The 19,500-nt window shown below is 43.2% G+C and overlaps 1 protein-coding gene across 16 annotated transcripts in view; it reads left to right on the plus strand.

Annotated features, from left to right (window-relative positions):
- The window catches only part of CELF4 (CUGBP Elav-like family member 4), a 705,470-nt gene that overhangs the window by 682,129 nt on the left and 3,841 nt on the right, over positions 1-19,500 (plus strand). The window lies entirely within an intron of this gene.

Raw genomic sequence — 19,500 nt, forward strand, 5'->3', positions numbered from 1 at the left:
CACGCATAAACCAGGAAATGTTTGTGTGTGTGTCTCTCTAGAACAAGAGGTGGAAGGATGCTTACTGAGGGATAAGACAACTTTTTCATCCCAGGGGCATCCTGCATCTCTAGAATGTGTTTCTGGTCACTAGAGGAGAGTCAGCAGCTGTCCTGATTCCCCTTGTTCAGTGAAAGAGATCATTTCTGGTGCTTGAAGAAAATCTGCAGTTAAGAGGTGGGACTGGGCTGCAGTTTAATCCCAGGTGACTGGACTGGGACAGTGTCTGTCTCAATAGCTCTGTGTTGCAAACGTTTCAAAGCATTCTTCATTCTCCATGCAGTACAGTCTGTATCCAATTCCATCTCAGCATAATAACTTAATGTAAATATGTCTCTCTGAAAACCAAATAGCCCCTGACTTATTTCTTCACAAACCCAAGAAATTAATAGAAGGATCCATGTTCACTTCTTGGTCAGTTGTTTTAAACTCCTGTGTGTAGATAAAACCCAACCAAAGCCAAGGAAGCTTAGCTGAAGTAAGGACCTGGGTTCTCATTTTTAGACACATGTGCCATGTATTGCTGGAAAGAAACCAGCTGGATGTCCCAAGGGAACTTCTAATACATGTAACAACACCAAAGATATTGTATGCCACAGCTTGTTTCATTGGAATCCCAACCTATCACCAATAACAAAAATGAAGATGTTTCCAAAAATGGAAATATTTTCTACCACTGTCTGGCTCTTTCATTTTTTGAGAAACAGAAATATAAACCCCTATGTGTTTTTTTACAGAGACAGGAAGTCTCCCTTTTGTTAAAACTGTTCCACGCCAGAGATTCCCCAATAAACTCAGCCCCTAGGGAAGCCCTAAGCAATTTGTACTCCTGAATTAGTGATAAAGAGATAGGTTAGGTGACCTTCCTATGTCATTTCAACAGTAATGTCTAAGATTCTGTGATTTTTATTCAGGCCTCTTTTGGTTCGTCTAAGACAGGCAGGAAATCTCTATCTTCAAATCTTTCCCAAAAAAAACAGAGTGTTTTAATTTTTCACTGTGATCCCAATTATCTTTAAAAAATATATTTTTCCAGTCTTCAGAGCAGTATCCTTTCCAGTTAGAATTCAGGACTGGGATCAAAATTTCTTTAAAAGAGGTGCTGCACTGAAGACAGCATAAAGGAGATTAAGAAACCTTTCAGTAAACATATTAAGGTGCATATGCAGGAAACAGCCTCCATAGCTTAGAATCTCCTTTATATGTGACTATATGAAGATAACTGTCAATGCATTTTCCCCCTTCAAAAACCTCTTTTCTTTTCCTTGCTTATGAAAAGGCCTCTTGGAAGCTTGAAACCAAAACATGTTGCCATATCCAAATGCTTTTTGCTTCATCACACTGGCTTTTTTTCTGCAGGCTTTGCTGGGGGAGAGCTGGGGGTGCATGCATGCAATTGTGTTAAAGCAGGGGCTGCCTTTGCCAGGGAGGTTTTCTGTAAGAGACGCTTTCTGGGGTGCACGGTTTGAGACACGGCAAAGACCTCTATAATCGAGTTAGGTGTTAGAAGTTTATTTCAGGGTGTGGGATAGAGAGAGAGAGAGCCTGCTATGAACCAGCAGATAGAGCTCAAAGCGGGCTCAGAGAGAACAATACAAAAGAGGGTAAAATATGAATACATGAGTTTAAGACTTAAGATTGCTAAGAAAGAGAGTAACAGAACAGAAGTGAGAGAGCCGGGGGAAAAAAAGAGCAGCAAGAGTGTAAAAAGAGTGAGGCAAGAGAGCTAAGAGAGCGTAGCAAGAGAGACTAAGAGAACTAAGAGAGAACTGAGAGCTAAGAGAGAGAGTTCTCTTTTACAATTACTTATATAATCTATACATTTGAATATTCTATTCTTTCACTGACCAATCTTTCTAAGTATATTAATACAGTAACATTTGTGTGCAACCTATAGAAATCACTATTTTTGCATATTTTTAGTTATCTCAGGGTCCTTCAGACCTTTCCTTATAAGGCTGGGATGAGGGGTCTCAGCTTGGTTTTATTGCAGGAAAGAATGTGCTCTGGCATACCAGCCCGGTTTCTTTGAATTATTCAAACCGTGCTATCATTTGTATTTCTTCCTTAGCCTTTCTGGCTAAAGAGTCATATTTATAATTTCTTTCTAATTCTACCTTCCCAACAGTTTTCTGTCACACCTGCAAAGGGATCAAGGGACACAAAGGTCTCCCTAGTTAGGCACCAGGCTTTCTGTCTCAGCACAGCCGTGCTCACTGAGGGTATGATTGTTTCTCATGGTGGTGTAAGATGCAGGGCTGTGGAAATCTGTGTTGTTCGAGATTCACCAGTATGAGTCTACGGTGGTTTTCATTGTTGTGGTCCATCATGAAGTGCTCTGAGGTCTCAGCTTGTTTCCTACAAAAAGATTACTCACTAGTAGGACTAAGACTTGTTGCTTGGGTATTTTTTCCCCCAGTAACTTATACAAAAAGGAATCAGCAGGAAAAATGGTAATTTAATTCCATGTGTCTCTCTTAGAGAATTTTTTTCCTTTCCTATGCTTCTACTAAGCAGAACAGTCTTGAAGTGTTGCCTCTAGAAAGGAAGCCCTTTAGCCTTCCTGACTTTTACTTTGGCTTTAGTACTTTGCTGTCCAGAAAAATCATACTGTTTTTACCACCAGATCATACTGTTTTTACCACCAGATCACTTCCACCCTTGGCTTAGAGAACCTTGTTCAGTGACCCTACCAAAATGTACCTCAGAGGTATTGCTCTCTTGCATTCTTGTTGAGCCTGTTGCAAGAGCCATACCCAACTTTTAGCAGAAAGGAGTTCTTCAGGAAAAAAAGTTTTATATATGTGTTTTTCCACCTGACAGAAGGAATTGCCTGAGTGTTTGTGGTCCCAGGAGGACACTGCAGGAACATTCCCCCAGGGGAGGATTTGGGTTAGCACAGGGAGAACCATGCTGCAATAGACTGGAAACTTGGTAACAGCAAGGTTACCCCAGAGGGTCAGATGGGCTTAAACCCAGATCTCTCCTCAGCTCATCTGCCCCCAGTGCTGGGGAACACTGGTACCAGTGCTCTAGAAGCAGGCAGGATTCCCAGCCACAAAGGCCACAGGGCAGCTTCCCACCAGGGCTGGACAATAGTGACCAGCCCTCTGGAACCAGCCTGACCCAGATCAGACCAGGTCAGATGTTCTTGGCTCAGCAGTGTTACTGTACCTCCACTGCTGGCTTGATTTGCAACTTCCTTTAACTGATAGAAAGATAATAACTCCACTGTGTTTTTTATCTATATTTTGGATGCAGCTCTTCAGGGTCTTTAATTCCAATTTGAAGCATGTGTATAACCATATTGACACGAGAGTAATTACTCATGTGCTTCAAGAGGATGCTCAATAAACTTTTTAATTGGGTTTTTTTCCAAAGAAGTGCTTTTTTCTATTAAATTAGTTTTAAAAAATAAGTTGCCAACAAAAACAACAGCAAAAAAGCAGCACCCAGTTTGATATAATCTACCAGATTTTATTGTTTTTTTCTTAACTCAGAAAGAAAGGGCTTCACTAAATTTTAATTCTGGATGAATTTTTTTTTTTTTTTTTAAATTTATAAATCTCCTTCTTGGGACACAAGCAGTCTAGGCCACAATGATTTGAAGCCCTTTGTTTTCTTTGCAAGTGCTCTAAACTCACTGTCAAACACTGAAAGGGTCTCTGTGATGTGTAAGATAAGCCCAAAGCTGCAGCAATCAAAGCCATGAAGAATTTGGATGGCAAAATGTCTGCTCCTATTCTCTTTTTTCTTTATAATTAAAGAGGTGGTTGTAGGGAAAAAAAAAGGAAGGAATGATGGGCTGGGAGAAAGCAAAAAGAAGAGGACCATTTGAGGCAACTCTGCCAAAATCAGTATATATTATATAGCATATAGCATATAGCATATATAAAATATTATATTATATATTACCAATCCCCTCTCAGGACCAGGAAGCAAGGCCTCAGAGACACTCCATGTGTCTTTCAGATAGTAAATGCAGAAAATAATTAAGAAAGAGCCAACCTGAAGCCCACAGCTCTCTTGGGGGGCCATTGCTAGGAGCTCCCATGCCCTGTGCTGAGACACAGGTGCAGCCTGCAGTGCCTGGGGCTGTGTGTGAGCCCTGAGCCCACCTGGGCTGGGCTGGACAGGTAGGACAGCACTGCCTGGAAAGCTTCACAGCCCTTCCAGAGCTCAGGGCAGAATGGAGAGCAGCCCAGGAGCACCCAGTTGATGGATCAATGAAAGACACAGCACACAACAGCCCTGCAAATCCTGTCCATTCCCCTTCTGTGGCTTCATTGCAGCAACTGGCCACTGGCAAAGTGATGCCTTCCACCTCAGACAGGCACTCTGATGCTGAAGTTTTGTTTAAAGCTGAAGGTGCAGAGAGAGACATTTGGGTGAGACTAACCCAGAGCACTGGCATGGAACTGAGTGAGACAAAGTGAGTGTGAGTGAGACAAAGTGTGCGAGGCAAAAGGGAAACAGAAAAGTGAAAAGAAGAAACAAAACAGAAAAAAGATCAACAGCAAGATTTTTTTAGCTGTGCTCCAGAGTAGTGACAAAACATTAAATGAATGCACTGCCCAGGCAACCTGCTTCTACAAAACACCAGGGGAAATAACATAGGACAAAGCTCAAATAAGGGAAAAAAAAGATTTTCAGGTCCTTCTTCACTGCTTCTTGAACATAGAATGATATCTGTTTTATTGTAAAATGTCTGAAATACATGTATTTGCAGGTGTCTGGAATAGGTGGTATTTTTACTCTGAGGAAATGTCTTTTTTTTCTTTTAATTGGAGTGTATATTTTACCAAACTGGAAAACTTTTCATTTCTTTCTTTTTCTTCCCTAATAACAGAAAAAAATAAAAGCAACCTAAACTCTATTTAAAGATTATACTATCAGCCAAAAATAAAACAAAAAAGCAAAATTTCAAATAGCCATAAACAAAAATATGTGAGTGGAAAATTTGTCTTCTCTTGTCATTACAGATGACTTCAATGCAAAGCCTAGTGAAAGTGTATTTTTTACTGAAATTTTTGTTGCTTATGCCTCCCAGATAGCTTTCTATTACATCTTGTGAGAGGCTATTCTGCAGCTGCATTGATCTCACTGTTTTCTATTAGGCTATTCATCTTGAGTTTCATTCCAAATATCCTTTCTCAAGATAAAATCCCATTTCTTGTAGTTATGCCTCCTACAATCATGCTAACCAGCTCCTCTTCCACCTGCACAGATTATTGTTGTTTCCCTCTTTTAGTCATCACTTAGATCATTTAGACTTGCTTACATTATGGAAATTTGCACTAGTATAATTGCATCAAAACAGTACTCCAGCACAAGCTTTAATATGAGTGAATAAGGAGAGAAAAAAAATCAGCACAGCTTAATTTTGGAAAGTGTTCAGGTACTGGAAAAACATCACCTCAGCCAATATTTTTTTTCTGTTCTTTGGATTACTTTTGTTTTTCATTTCCACTGACACCTGTGATTAAATTAAGCATCCCTCACTGTGCTTGCAACCCAAACTTTGTGCTGTTGTGCTTGTACTGAGAGAATGGAAGTGAATTTTAGTGGGGGAGGCTAAAACAGAACTCCTGAGGGTGTTTGCAATACTGACAAGGAAATCCTTTATTTTTCTGTCTGATCGTTTTTAACCTGTCTTTCCATTTAAATTACTGATAACTTTATTATGGCAAAATTCTCATGTCTGTTCTATAAACCACAGTTTCAATACCAGAGCATGCAAAATCCCATTTGCTAATTATTTTATTCTAAGATTGGCACACAATATAATGTACTGATGGAAAACGACAATAATTAATTACTGCATTTACTCCGAAATTACAATCAGTAATTACTGCTCTGAGACTGAATTCCATTCAGCAATATTTGGAACTTGTTCTTCCTCAAAGCAGGGCAGCCTTTCAGGAGTATTGCTGTGTTTGCATCTAAATGAGTCCATGTAGGTCACTAACAGATCCCCACTATTTGTCATGGGAGTGATAGAGCAGCACAAGGCAATACCACAACACTCTCCCTCAGTTTGGAGCAGGGATTCTTCAGTAAAACACAAGTCCCCATTTATTTTATCTTTTTTTTAATGTTAGATAAAGTAAATACTTCAGAATTAAATAATAGATATTACAGCAGCCTCCCACGTCTCATCTTGCTATGATACTCTTGGCCCTGGTGCTCTGGAGTAAACTTCTGGAGAACTGTGAGAACTTTTGCCAAAGACTCAGCCAGCAAAGAGCCTTCTGAGTTTTTCCTTATATATACAATACTGTGAAAAAGACCAGGAGCTTGTTATGGTGATGCCCTCTTCCAAGGCTTCCAACAGGAAAGCCTCCAAAGCTCCAGGGTTGACTGAAGGGTGGTAATTTCATATTCAGCCACCTGACCAAGATTAGTGTGGGAGATCATATGGACAGTGTCACACAAATTACCTGAGCAAGTCAGATTTTAAAGCCTTTCTGAGCTCAGTGTAAGCTTCAATTGCCTCAGATAACGGGCAGCTGCAGTAACCTGAAAACAGCAGCCTTTGAAGGAACATTTTTACTGGGTTCATTCAGCCCAGAGATTTGCTGGGCCAGTGCATGAGGGACTGCAACTTGAAGAAAAACCAGAAAATACAAAAAAAGGAAGGAGTAGGTGTTTGAAACAGCAGTGATTTGAAATGAGAGCCAAAGAGATGGAAAAACACAGGAGACAGCCATAGCCAAATTTTTTGTTCAAGCAGCAGCAGCAGCAGCAAACACTGACAGAATGAAATAAAATATGTACAAAACGAATGAGAGAAGGCAAAGACCCCCAGTGAAAGAGGATTGTGAAAGAGGATAAGTCCTAGAGAACAAGCACAGCCATTCTTCTACAGGACCTTCAGACAAGTTACAAGTCAGCAAAATCCATTGATACTGGGGCTCTAGGGAGACCAGTACTCACCAGTGAGCAAACAGGAAACAGACACGTTATCAATTTGCAAATCCTGCTCTGGGAGAGAGCAAAGACAGGTCCAGAACTTCAGAGATGTTCTTCTCAGATGGCCCCAAATTTGAAGGCAGGTAGAGCTGTCTCTGGTGTGCTCAGTTAATACAAACATCAGCACCAAGAACATGGGTTTTTGTCCAGGTAATATGAACAGTATAGGCCAAAGGCACGGCACAGCCCTCCAGGTTTAAGAAGAAGGTTAAAATCTTCTTCCAGGAAAACTGAAAATTCACAATGGAATCAGACTTATGAGTCAGCCTCAACATGTGGTTCACAGGACTCAGGTCACTTGTGCAGCACTGATCAGTAAGCTGAAAATGATCTGATTTTTTTGTCACTGACCTTTGAAAGCTATTGCAGAACCATGAATTGAAGCTCTATGGGTAGTGTTTGGCACTTACACTGTAGAGATAAAGAAAAGGGAGGCTAAAAAACTCCATGAAATTTACTCTGCAGGGGAAAACTGCTACAGGAGTTGGCAAGAATCTTAATAAGGGGTTGCAGAGTACTCCATCAATGTGAGCACCTTAAATTGATGTCCTTATGGTTTGGAAGGCATATACAATCAGCTGCACTAGAACACTGTTTCTCGTTCCCACGGTTATACCCAGTGATATATCAAATGCAATAATTGCATATTTGAATAATTCATAGGTACTGTAACTTCGGCCAGATACAAGTGAATATCAAAACTCTGGTCTCTGAAGTGTTTGATTCAGCTGTAGCACAGAATTGAAGGTTTACAGTACAAACCCTGCTTCTCAGGTGTCTTTCATCCTGCCCTGTGACTGCAGTTAGGAAAAAAAAAGAGTTTTATTTCAAACGGTTCATTTTTCCACTTAGCTGAGCTTCATCCAACCTTTTTGAAATATTGGGTAGAAGGCTGAGCTGGAGGGGAAAGGAGAACAGCAGTCAAGTCATTTTCCAAGCAAGAAGCAGAGTAAATGAAAACTCGGTGCTCTGTCTAGAAAAGTACTAACCACAACCATGATCGGGCTAGGTTCTCAGGCAGCGTCAATCACCAGCTCCTCTGCAGCCAGTGAAGTGACACTGATTTATGGCAGCCAAAGATTCAGGCCCTCTATTACTTATTTAACTCTAAATGTTCTCCTAGCAGAGATGTTTCAATTATTTGCAGTTCTAGAGGGAGATGCAATGTCACCATTCTGGTTGCTCTAGACTTCTTAGAGCAGAGATGTTAGGGAATGATCATGCCTACCTCCAAATATCACCATGGCTCATTTTAAAAATGCCTTTTTCGGATAATGACTAGCAAACAGAAGAAAATCTCTTGTAGTCATGGAAAGCTGCAGCTCCACACTCAGTAATCCTCTTTAGAAAGCAGATTTCTCCCACTTATTGGAAGATACATTCTCCCTCCCCAGCTCTTCAGATATCCCTTTTCCCTGTGTAAAACAGATCCAGCAGCTGGGCTGCCTGAAGCATCTGTTCTGTGCAGAGCAGTAACACTCTAAAATCCTCACAGTGACAGGATGCCTACCTTTGAAATTTCTGGCTCTGTGATGCCTGGTCCTTGACACCAAAGGTATATTTTGGTTGATTTGGTTGTGCTGGAGACCACAGCTGCCATGGTAGACCCTTAAAAGTAGGTTGTTTCAAAAGGAAACATCTTTTCACTACCTTGATTTCTAAGGATTTGGAAACAATTGGGCCATTAAATCCATGGCCTGTGCAGTCAGCTAAAAAATTGTCTTTTCTGGATAAGATGCTCTATTTTTCTCTACTCTCTTGAAGCGTCTCCACCCATGAGCAGAGGTTGCATCCCATTTGCTGTGATGTATCACAAGTGAATGCTTTCCATGCTCTTTATTTTCCTCTGTGCATTGTCCTTGCATGGTACATATTTTTCCATCATGGCAGATTGGACACTGGGAAAGGAAACCAGGCAGGCAGCCCAATGTAGGAAACTGGGCTCCTACATGTCAGCTCTTAGAGATTTGGTGCTTTCAGAAGGGGGTTTGTTTGGGCAGCTCCTGTCTTCTGCTCAGCTCACAAGGGCATTGTTTAGTATAGACCATACAGACCTTGTTACACAAAATCCCAACAGGAATTCCTACAGACCTTGTTCCCACCACCCATGAAGACCAGTGTAATGCAATTCAGAGAAAGGTGTACAGATCACCATCAGGAGTAAAGGAAGAGCTCACACCTGGAGAAGCATTCCTACATTTAAACCTGAATGAGGGAATTAATGTCCTTTGATGGCTTTGTTGAGGAGCATGCTAACGTGCTGTTAGTAATTAGGAATGGCACACAGACTGGCACCGTGGTTATCTCTGGGGTCTTTTCTCTTTCAGCACAGACCCACTTCCTGACAGCCTGACTTCTGGTACTCACCTGGGATTCCTGGAAGTAACCTCAGGATGCCTCTTAGGATAAAAATGCAAATAATTTCTTTCTTCAGAAATGCTCTAGAATAAATGAGTTGTCCTGAGGTTCACAGGTACCTGAAGAAGTGCTGGGCCTGTCCTTCACCTGGGGAAAGAAAGTAGGCTTTAAGGTAGTGATGATGATTTGTGCCAGCTAAAAAGGCTTGCTGTGGGATTTGGCCACTTACACTCAGGGAGCAGAAATCTTCTGCTTTTTCTCTTCTAATCTTTCAAATTGCCTCTGTAATTTTTTCCCCAAGTTGTGTGTGCTCAGTGTGTTCTGTCGATGTGAGAAGTGGTAATGTCACTCAGCTAGGAGTTTTATGGTTCACAGAAGGCAGGATTTGTATTGAGATAGACAGATAGATGCATGTCTGGTGCCTGCACACAATGTATTACAGAGATTGATCCAAAATTTCAACACTAAAACCCCAAACGATAGACTGAGGGAATCTCTGTCTGGGAGATTTCAGATGGATTTTATCTCTTTTTTTTCTGATTAATACAAGCCTTTAAAAGCATATCACCCCTGTCCCTTTGCCCAAATAATTGGAGAAGATCAGAGTAAAGAAGGATCAATAACAAATAAGTAGTCTGCATTTTCTCAGGTGTCAATGTAAAGGAGGTCAGACATGCCATACTGGGAAGGGAAGGATGTACAGTTAGGGTAGTCTGGTGTGCATTCAGATAAGGAGAGTTCATCGTGACAAAGGAGGAGGTGAATCCTGTTGCCCGTGCCCCTGGTGAACTCAGGGAAGGTAGCAGTGATGCTTATGTACCCCTGACCAGCCATGCTCAGGGCCACACAGAGATCTGGGCTCTCCCTGTACATGAGAGGGAAATGGAAAGGAGCAGAAGTGCTGGCTGATGGGAGCAGTAGGGACACCATCCTGCCAAGCCGCCTGCGGAGCCTGGAGCTGCCTCCTAATGAAGGCGAGCGGCTGGTCACAACTGGAGGCGAGCTGTTCCCCATTTGTTTGTGCTCCTCAGAGTGGCAGGGATCCGCTCTCCATCAGAATAATCCAATTGAACAAAATGATTCATATTAGCAGGCACATCTGTCTGAGGCCAAAGCAGAACCCTGGTGTTAGTTTAATAAATGGCGTTCATTAAACTCAGCTGAAAATATAATCTGGAGAGACTGATGGGGTGAACAGAGCAAAGAATAAGCAAAAGGAGTTAGCAATTATCAGATGTCATTTGTTCTACTGGTACCACAGAATTGGAGCTTGTTTGCTGAAATCTTAATTTCATTTTGCTGAGGCAGAATCCATCAGAGAAGCTTATGCTGCAGCTATGATTCCTGTTTGTCAGCCCTTGGTAGGAAATGTGGCATTTTTCTTTCCTCCTTTTCTACCAGGCAGAGCTCTGAAGGAGCACAGAACCCAGCAGAGAGCCCAAGGACAGGAAAGACAGAGGGAGTAGCCTTTTCTTTGCATTGAAAAGACTTCTGAGTGAAGTTCCCTGTGCTGCAGTGGAGACAACATGGGCAGTGCCTTGGGACAGGAACTTTGGGTATTTCTAATGTAGCAGAAGCCATAAATGTTCCCAGCTCCTCTGCCATCTCCCCTCCATACCAAGAGAGTGTATAAACACTTCTCACTTGACTTCAGGAGCATTTTACACTCTAGAGGGTAGGGTCCAGTGTTTCCACTGGCAAATGTTTCCTTCTTTTCAGACTACACAAAGGTTGGGTTCTTCTTGGTGGTCAGGTCAGGGAAAGTCCTACAGCTGTGCACTGGTGGCTGTCCAGGGCAGCACAAGGGAGGAGGCACAGGCACGGAGGTGCTGGAGGCAGCCCACACATCCAGAGCTTAACCCTGATGGTCTGGGGCTGCCTCCTTCAGGCCCAGCTCTCACCCTGCTCCAGCTCAGCCAGCTGTTTTATCTGACATTAACATTCCTGGCCATAAGTCTCCACACAAAACACTGAATCCAGAGGGAGTGCTCTTAAGAGGGAGAGCTGCCTTTCCCAATTTCTGCTGAGCAGAGACAAGCTTCTTGGGACTGACTTACAGAATGGTCAGCAGACAAAGACTGGCTGGACAACCTGTTTGTTGCCTATTGCTTTGGTTTTGTTTAGTTTTAACTTGTCCCTACGGGTATTCAAATGGTCCTTGGTGTGCTCCAGGGGAAGGCAAGAGAGGATTTTATATTTATAGACTTGCCAGAGCTATCGAGTCCTAGCCAGTTAGAAAAAATCAAAAGAATAATGGAGGAGAAGGGAAAGCTTGACCTCATGAGCTTTCAGCGTTGATTAGTTTGTTGGTGTCAGGAACCTTTTCTTGTTCAGGGCGCACTAACTGTGAAATAACTTTTTTCCCCCTACTCTTTAATCTGTCTCCTGTATTCCCAAGGGGAAGGAGGAGCCAATACCTGCCTTCCTGGAGTTCTTGCTCAGAGGAAACAAGTGTATGGATTTGCACACCAGCAGCGAGAGGCTGGTGGGCTCAGGTCATTTCCAACATGCATCTTCTTGGTGTGCCCTCTGGCAAGAGGCTGAACACCTTCAATTTCACTCAAAACTGTGTAAGAATCAGTTGCCAACATGAGCTTCTCTGGAGATGCTCAGAGATTTTTCTCACCCTGGTGAGCACAGAAGAGGGAGGGAGTTACAGAGATGGGCAGCATCATTCTGATATTTGCCCTGAATTCCACCATCACAATCAGGTCTCCTTCACAACCATGGAAGTGGGTTAGACATGCACTGAATCCCACCTCTTGCCCACTACCATTCCTCACTCAGGTTAACCCTGAGCTTCTTGGCACAGGGAGGAACATAAAGGCTTAGGTCAACACAATCCTGTCATTTCTATGAGACTGGTGAGAAACTTGCTGAATTTGCTTGGTTCAGCTCTGTGGATCAGGCAGTGACAGCACTCCCAAGCCAGCTGCAGGCACTAGGGGTCATGCTTCTTAAGCACAGGCTATCTGAGGTGACAACGAACCAGAAACCCAAAGAACTGAAACTGATCAAACTCAACTGGATGCAAATAGAATTTGGGATTTATTTTCAATACTCTTTGCAAAGTACATTGAAGTAATCTTATGAACCAGACATCATGGGAATCAGCACACTGGTTTTCAGTGCTTTCAGAAAAAAATTGTTTTGTTTTGGATTTCTTTTTAAATTCTCAGACAAAAAGTTTTGACTATTTTTAAACAGTGATAATGTTTGACTGATCACCTGCATTTTCCACCCAGAAAGGCTTTGAACAAAAATGTGATCCAGTTCTAAATTAGAATCATATAAATACCTCAGCTATAGCAGTGAAATGAGTCACAGGCATAAGTCACATGCATAAGTGTTTTCAGAATCAAATTCTGATACTAAAATTCGCCAAGAGATGTGAATTCTTCATATGGAAACCACTCCAACTATATGGTGGGATTCTTATCTTTTTCCACTCAGAAAGACTTACCATCTCCTCAGCAAAAGTATCCTCTTTTAGAAACTTCATACAGAATTTGGCTTCAAGAATGTTTGTGGGACTTTTAACAAAAAATTATGATTATTTAATAATTAATAGAACTATGTAAGCTTATTGAGTCATCCTGGACTTTAATCAATTTGAAATATTTGGGGCACCAATTTCCACCTTACTGATCCTTACTGGAGGTACATCAGAGCTTTAGTGCAATTAAAACGAAGCAGGAAATATTTTTAGCTAATTGCACTGTGCACCTTGAAGGTAATTTGAAGCTGCAGGCAAAAAAAATAAAATATCAGAAGGAGTAATTGAGTGCTGCAAGCTGGGAGTATGTGTTTCTGGCTGCATTCTGATTTAAAGGGATATAGAGACTGGGCAGGGAACTGAACAGCTTTGCTAGAAGGAGAGTGAAATCTCACCTCTGGAGAAAAGTGCCAGTATCCATCGCAGGCCAGCAGACCCAGCAGCCCTGCCGCTGGCACAGGACCAGCTTTGAGAGGGTAACTGGAGAACATGTCCCTGAAAAGGGATGTCAGGCTGGGAGAAGAGCTGGGGTCTCCTCCTTTTGGAACCCCACACACGAGTGCCACTCCAACACATCCCTCCTGTACCTGGTGCGCAACTACAGACCAAATTCTTACCCCTCCCTGCCTAGCAGGCAGCTGTGGGCTCTCTTTCTCATGGTAGATACTGGAGCCACTGGTGGGGTGTATCAGGCAACCTCCTGGGAGGGCACAAGCAGCTTAATTGTACCTGCTGAGATCTTGGACTTGATTAGGGTCTTGATGTCATCCTAGGGGTCTGCTGAGGAAAGGAAGAGGGGAGCAGGATCCCCATCTAACTTTCAGCAACAAAAATAGGAGAGTGTAGCCCTGGTTTCATCAGCATTTGGATAAGGTCTAGTTAATCTATAAAGGGAAAAAGCAGAAACAGCGGAGACCGGGCACAGAGGCTCTCTTATAGCTTCCCAATTAGGCTTAGTTCTCAGCCATGTACATTTTTTTAATTAAACTGTTGGTACAATGCTCAGGAGGTAGAAAACTCCTTGAGGCCCTCTTGTAATAAAGAACCTTTCATTGTATGCAGAAAGGCAAGCTTAATTTCCTCTCCCACCTAATATTCACCTGCAGCAAAAGCAGGGGTGAGCACTCTGTATGAGGCAGGATAAATGCTCCTCAGGGCACAGGACCCACTGATTCGGCCATTGGGAGAGAAAGAGGTTACAGCCTCTGCTGTAAAAGTAGACATTTAACACTCATTTGACCTTTACCATCACTGCTTCCCAAAATGACCTGAGATCATTGCACTGATCTTTACCTGCAAAGCCCTTGATCGGCAAAACAGAGCTGAGAGAGGAAAAGAGCCTGGCTATGTTCACATCAGCAAGTAAATTCTGGGTGTTGCTGAGGAAGGGTGGGCAGGGCTGTGACCACTCAGACCTTACCAAGCCCTTGGTTGCTCCCAGCTGTAACCTCGGTGGTGGGCAGAGCTCCCTCCTACATCCAGCCCACCCTGAATCCCCACTGAATGCCCAGCCCAGCCTTCCTCCCACCACACACCTCCACATCTTTTTCAGAGCACCCCCACCACCCCTGTGGTCCCCACCACCCTAAGGCCACCTCTTCTGCCACTCCTTGGGGGCAGAGTGAGAAAAGGCAACACTGCTCAGGGAGCCAGTGACATTTTCTGACTGCCCAGGCTGGCTTCTCCAGGAGCAGCTGCTCCCTTATGGTGCTTTTTCATCCGCTGCTTGAGACTAATGGCTCTAGAAAAATAGATAAATCAGAGGTGACACAGCTATTGCTGCTTGACAATTTTTCATCAAACAAGCTGGTGGAGGAGGGGATGACCAAAAAGTGACATTTTGACCAAACTGGATGTCTCCGCAGCAAATTTTCATTCCAGTAGATTAAAAAAGAAATGCAAAAAGCACAAAAAACATAACTGTCTTGATTAAAAATGTTGGCCTTCAAAACACTAAATTCCTGTTAAAAATGGACTGGTTTTTAGATTGATTTAAAAAAAAAGGCAAAAATTAATCTATTTCTCTGGCAACCTCTTCCACCCCAGACTTGTTTTGTTTATTAAGTAAAATATTCACAGGAAAGAAAGACAAAACAATGACAATTTTTCTCCAGAAAATAATTGCCATTTTTCAACTAGCTCTTAATGTAACAAAGTTAAATGAGAGCAATCCTAGTAACAACACTGCACAGCAAGTAAGTCATTCAATTATTTGAAAGAAGGGCATTACCATTTAAGAGCTAATTTTTATCATCACCTTAAATTTAAAAATGAGAAAAATGAGGCAGGTCATCAAGCATATTAAAAAAAAAATAAAAAAAATAGAGGAAACATTAGCATTTTAAATGCTGGGCTCCCATCTTCCTGTTAGATCACATTGGCTTCTCTGTCTCTGTGTGTGTGCAATTGTCTCTGTTGATACGTATGTACATGTAATAACCTTGTTCATATACATGTTGGTGTGCATTCTCATGTATATAAAGATTCATATGTACAATCTGTCTGTTTTTTAATCTTCAGATGTTAGAACTGAAGCATCTGACAAAAATATTATTTCCCCCCCCCCTCCTCCCCCCAAATAAAAAGTCACACCCCAAGAATCCAGGTAAATGTGTTGATGTCTGGTATAAATCATCAGGCTTCTTTTAATCCCAGCATGGATGCAAAGTCCCCTTCACTGCACTGCCCTTCCCACTCTAACACATTTGGGCTCCTAATCTTGGGTTTACCACACAGCCTGAGCAGTGGTTGTCATAGGGATGGAGTCTGTTTTGGTGAGCCCTTCCTCCGTTTTCCCCTCTGCCAGGCAGTCCAGGCAGGAGCTGGGGAGGGGGGGGAATCTCTGTGGGTTGGTATCCAGCAGCACTGGAGGCAAAAACAGAGCGGGAAATTGCTATAGTAACAGTGCAAAAGGCAGGGGAGAAAAACACAAGCTGGAATTTTAATAATATTGATCAGTTTCAGAGGCAATAGCTGTGAAGATCTATCACCAGTAGCAAAAACATCTCCAGTTCCTTCCAGTAGGTGTGCATGGCCCCAGGCTCCAGCAGACAGAGGGACAGGATCCTGAGTGCAAAGGCACATGTGTGTGTAAATGGAGATTAATGTATGTTGTGTACATTATGGAGAAATGGAGATTAATGTGTGTATAAAGGTGAAGAAGTTGGCATATGCCATGATCAGGGACTTAAGTATGAGTACAGAAGGCTGCCACTTCCTACTGAAGAAGTGAAGGTCTTTGAGCTCCATCAAGGAGAAGAAAAGACAAAAAAAAATTGTACAGGGATGATCAGAGGAGACTTGACTAATAAGGACTCAGGGGAGAAACACAGTAGAAACAATGTGGAACAAGAGGCAGTAGATTTCTGTAGTGGAAGAAGAACCCACCATGATGGTGGCAGTGCTGGGAGAATTGTGTGGTCCTGTGAAGGGCACAGAGCAAGCTTGTACCTGCAGCTGGCTGCATTTGCAGATAGACAGTGACAGCTCCTGTGGCCCTCACCAGGCAGTCAGGGACTGTTAGGCTTTGCACATCCCTCTCAGGTCACCCACCTGCTGTAAGGGTATCATGGAATTGTAGTACAGATAAAGTCATAAAAAAGCCTCTAAAAGTATTGAATTCAATCATCAACCCAGCACTGACAAGTCCACCACTAAACTCTGGCTCTGAGCACCACATCTACACCTCTTCTAAACACCTCCAGGAGTGGTGCCACCACAGCTTATCAAGGCAGCCAGTTGCAGTGCCCAACAAGCCTTTCAATGAAGAAGCTATTCCTAATATCCAATCTAAACCCCTCCTATTGCAACCCAAGGCTGTTTTCTCTTGCTCTGTCACTGGTTACCAGAGGGGAGAGACTGACTCCCACCTGTCCTTTCCAAGCAAGAGTGAGAAGTTGTCCCCTCAGCTTCCTACTGTGCTGAGCCCTGGGGAATACCACCTGCTGACCAGCCCCAGCTGGATGTCATTCCATTCATCAGCACCCTTTGGGCCCAAGCATCATCCTTTTTTTTAACCAGGCGACAGTACACCCATCCAAGCACTCAGCTTCTTCTGGAAAATGCCGCGGGAAATGCTGTCAAAGGCCTTACTGAAGTCCAATAGACACATTTCCAGCATTTCCCTTATCAACTAAGCAGATCACCTTGCCACAGAAGGAGATCAGGTTGGCCAGGCAGGACCTGACTTTCATGAACTCATGCTGGCTGGGCCTGTTGCCCTGGTTGTCCTGCATGTGCTGCATGGTGGCACTGAGGACAATCTGCTTCATGAGTTTCCCCAGCACTGCTGTCAGGCTGACAGACCTGTAGTTCCCTAGATCTTCCTTCCAGCTGTTCTTTTGGGTGGGCACAGCACTGGCTAACCTACATCAGCTGGGACTTAGCTGGTTAACAAGAGTGCTGATAAATGATGGAGCTGCTTAGCAAGCACCTCTGCCAGCTCCCTCAGTACCTAGTACTACACTACATGGGCCATGAGAGTCTCCCACTGTGCAGAGCTTATCCTCACAGTCCAGCCAGAAACTGCTGTTAAAAGCTTTACTGTGACAGAGGTGTTTGTAGCAATAGGACTGCTGTGCTGACAGCACAGGTTGCAAGGACTTATGATTTATAGATTTATGTGTATCTAACCTAGGCTTTAACTGAGATTCATTTCCCCTGATGGTACAGACCTAGGTTACAACTGTTCCCTTCACAGCAAGTCAGCCAAGGTCTTCATTGTAACCGTGAGAGAGATACTGGTTCTTTTTTGCCCATGTCTCACAGTCTTATCTGAAACAGTTCCTGAGCATGAGTGAATTGGGACCCAAAATCCCTGTGTCCCTCCACTAATGTTGTCCTAGAGTGATCTGCTCAGATGAAGATGTCTGCATCTTGAATTCCATCATTAGGACTTTCAGCCTTTTTCTCTCTCTAGTGTTCAAGAACAGTCCCAGGATGTTAGGCACTTAGGTGCTTCCAAAAAGAATTTGGACATTTGCCAGATTTATTTGGCTATGGTTTGCTCAGCTGAGCAAGACCTTGCACATGTCCCTAGCAACTGTCAAAGCTTCTTCTCCTGTCCACTGACTAGGTACCTGCTGCAGCCCCCCAATTTAGAAGAGCAGCTTCATTTGGTGTTTGAAATACAGACCCAAGTTAGGCAGACAGGATTACCACATGTAACTTTGGTTGTGAAAGAATATTTTCAAGTCGCTTTTTTCTTTTTTTTTTGCTGTTTTTTTAGCCTCAGCAAGTCCCAATCCTTCATCTGTACATATATATGTTTATGTGTGTGTGTGTGTGTGTGTGTGTGTGTGTGTGTGTGTGTGTGTGTGTCATCTGCAGTGTCTGAGGGTGTCTCTGGAGGACAGGCAGAGGGATGGTGGTACCACCTCCAAAGCAGTGGTCACTGATTGACTTTCCCACTCTGCATGTGAAATATATTCCTCAGTAAAATTATAGCAAAGAACCTCTCCCCAGCTTGACAGCTGCCTGGATCTAGCATCCATGTGTAAACCAACTACATTCCACTCCTGATCCTGCAGCTGGCACTATCCCATATTTCAGCCTCAGGAGATGTGTGTTGTTGCCACTTCCCAGGAATAGAACAGGATATTGTTTACTCCACCAGATCTCTCCCATTCCTGTTGCCTCCTTTGTCCAGTCATTGAATCAAAGCCTGTTAACCCTTCCTTTTCCTGCTGGTGCAGCTGAGGTAAGGAAAGAGACAGGTCTTGCTGTGGTGGTGATGACAGCTCTCCTTCCTTCCTTCCTTCCCCAGCTGCTTGTTTTCCTGTGTTATGACATGGCCAGAAAGCCCAGAGGGGTAAGAGGGATGCTAGAGATCTTTTCCTCTTCCAGGAGCTGTACAGCTGACACTATTTGCTCTTGGGTACCTAGGGATACAAATGACAACAATTCTTCCCTGGGCCATCTTCAAAAGGACAGTTTTCCCTGTCTTGGATTGTGAAATAACTGTAGACATAGATCTTCCATCTGCCTTGGGGGTACAAGTCTATTGTCTTTGTCAAACCCCAGGAAGCTCAGGCTGACACTTCCAGATCATCAAAGGGCAAGACTTTGGGGCCAGACCATCAAGAACGAGTCAGCTTCAACCAAGACAGCAGCCAACTGTGGGAAAAGTGTGGAGCTGAAGCCAGAGCTCAGATCAGGGGCTTAGTTCAGCATCGTCTCTTGTCAGCTAAGCATAACTGCTGTAGCCAAGAAAGCATGTTTCAGTTCACAGAAGCAGTAAAGAAACCCAAAACAAACAAACAAAAAGCCAGGGAAAGAATTTTCGCTAGCCTGCATGCATGACTTCAGGATAAGAACTGCCAACAGTATTCTTGTGACAACCCAACACAAGGTGAAATTTCAGTGTGTGCAGTGACTTTTCAGAAATAGGCTGCAAGGAGAGATATGAGCCCTGCCAAGGGGACAGAAAGGCAATACCTGAGGAACAGGGTGCAGAGCTGCTGACTGAGACGAGTGTATTGTTGTGTGCAGCGATTTTTGGTGTTTACTGAGGCAAAACTCCGTGGGCCAGTAAAGGGACATTTTCCTTCACAGGAAAGGAACAGGGTCTTTCTATAGATTGCAGCAACCAACCCCTGGCAGGTTTTATTCCTTTTCCTTTTTCTTTGTGCTTTTTT

The sequence above is a fragment of the Parus major genome, chromosome Z (genome assembly GCF_001522545.3).
Source record: "Parus major isolate Abel chromosome Z, Parus_major1.1, whole genome shotgun sequence".
Lineage (NCBI taxonomy): Eukaryota > Metazoa > Chordata > Aves > Passeriformes > Paridae > Parus > Parus major.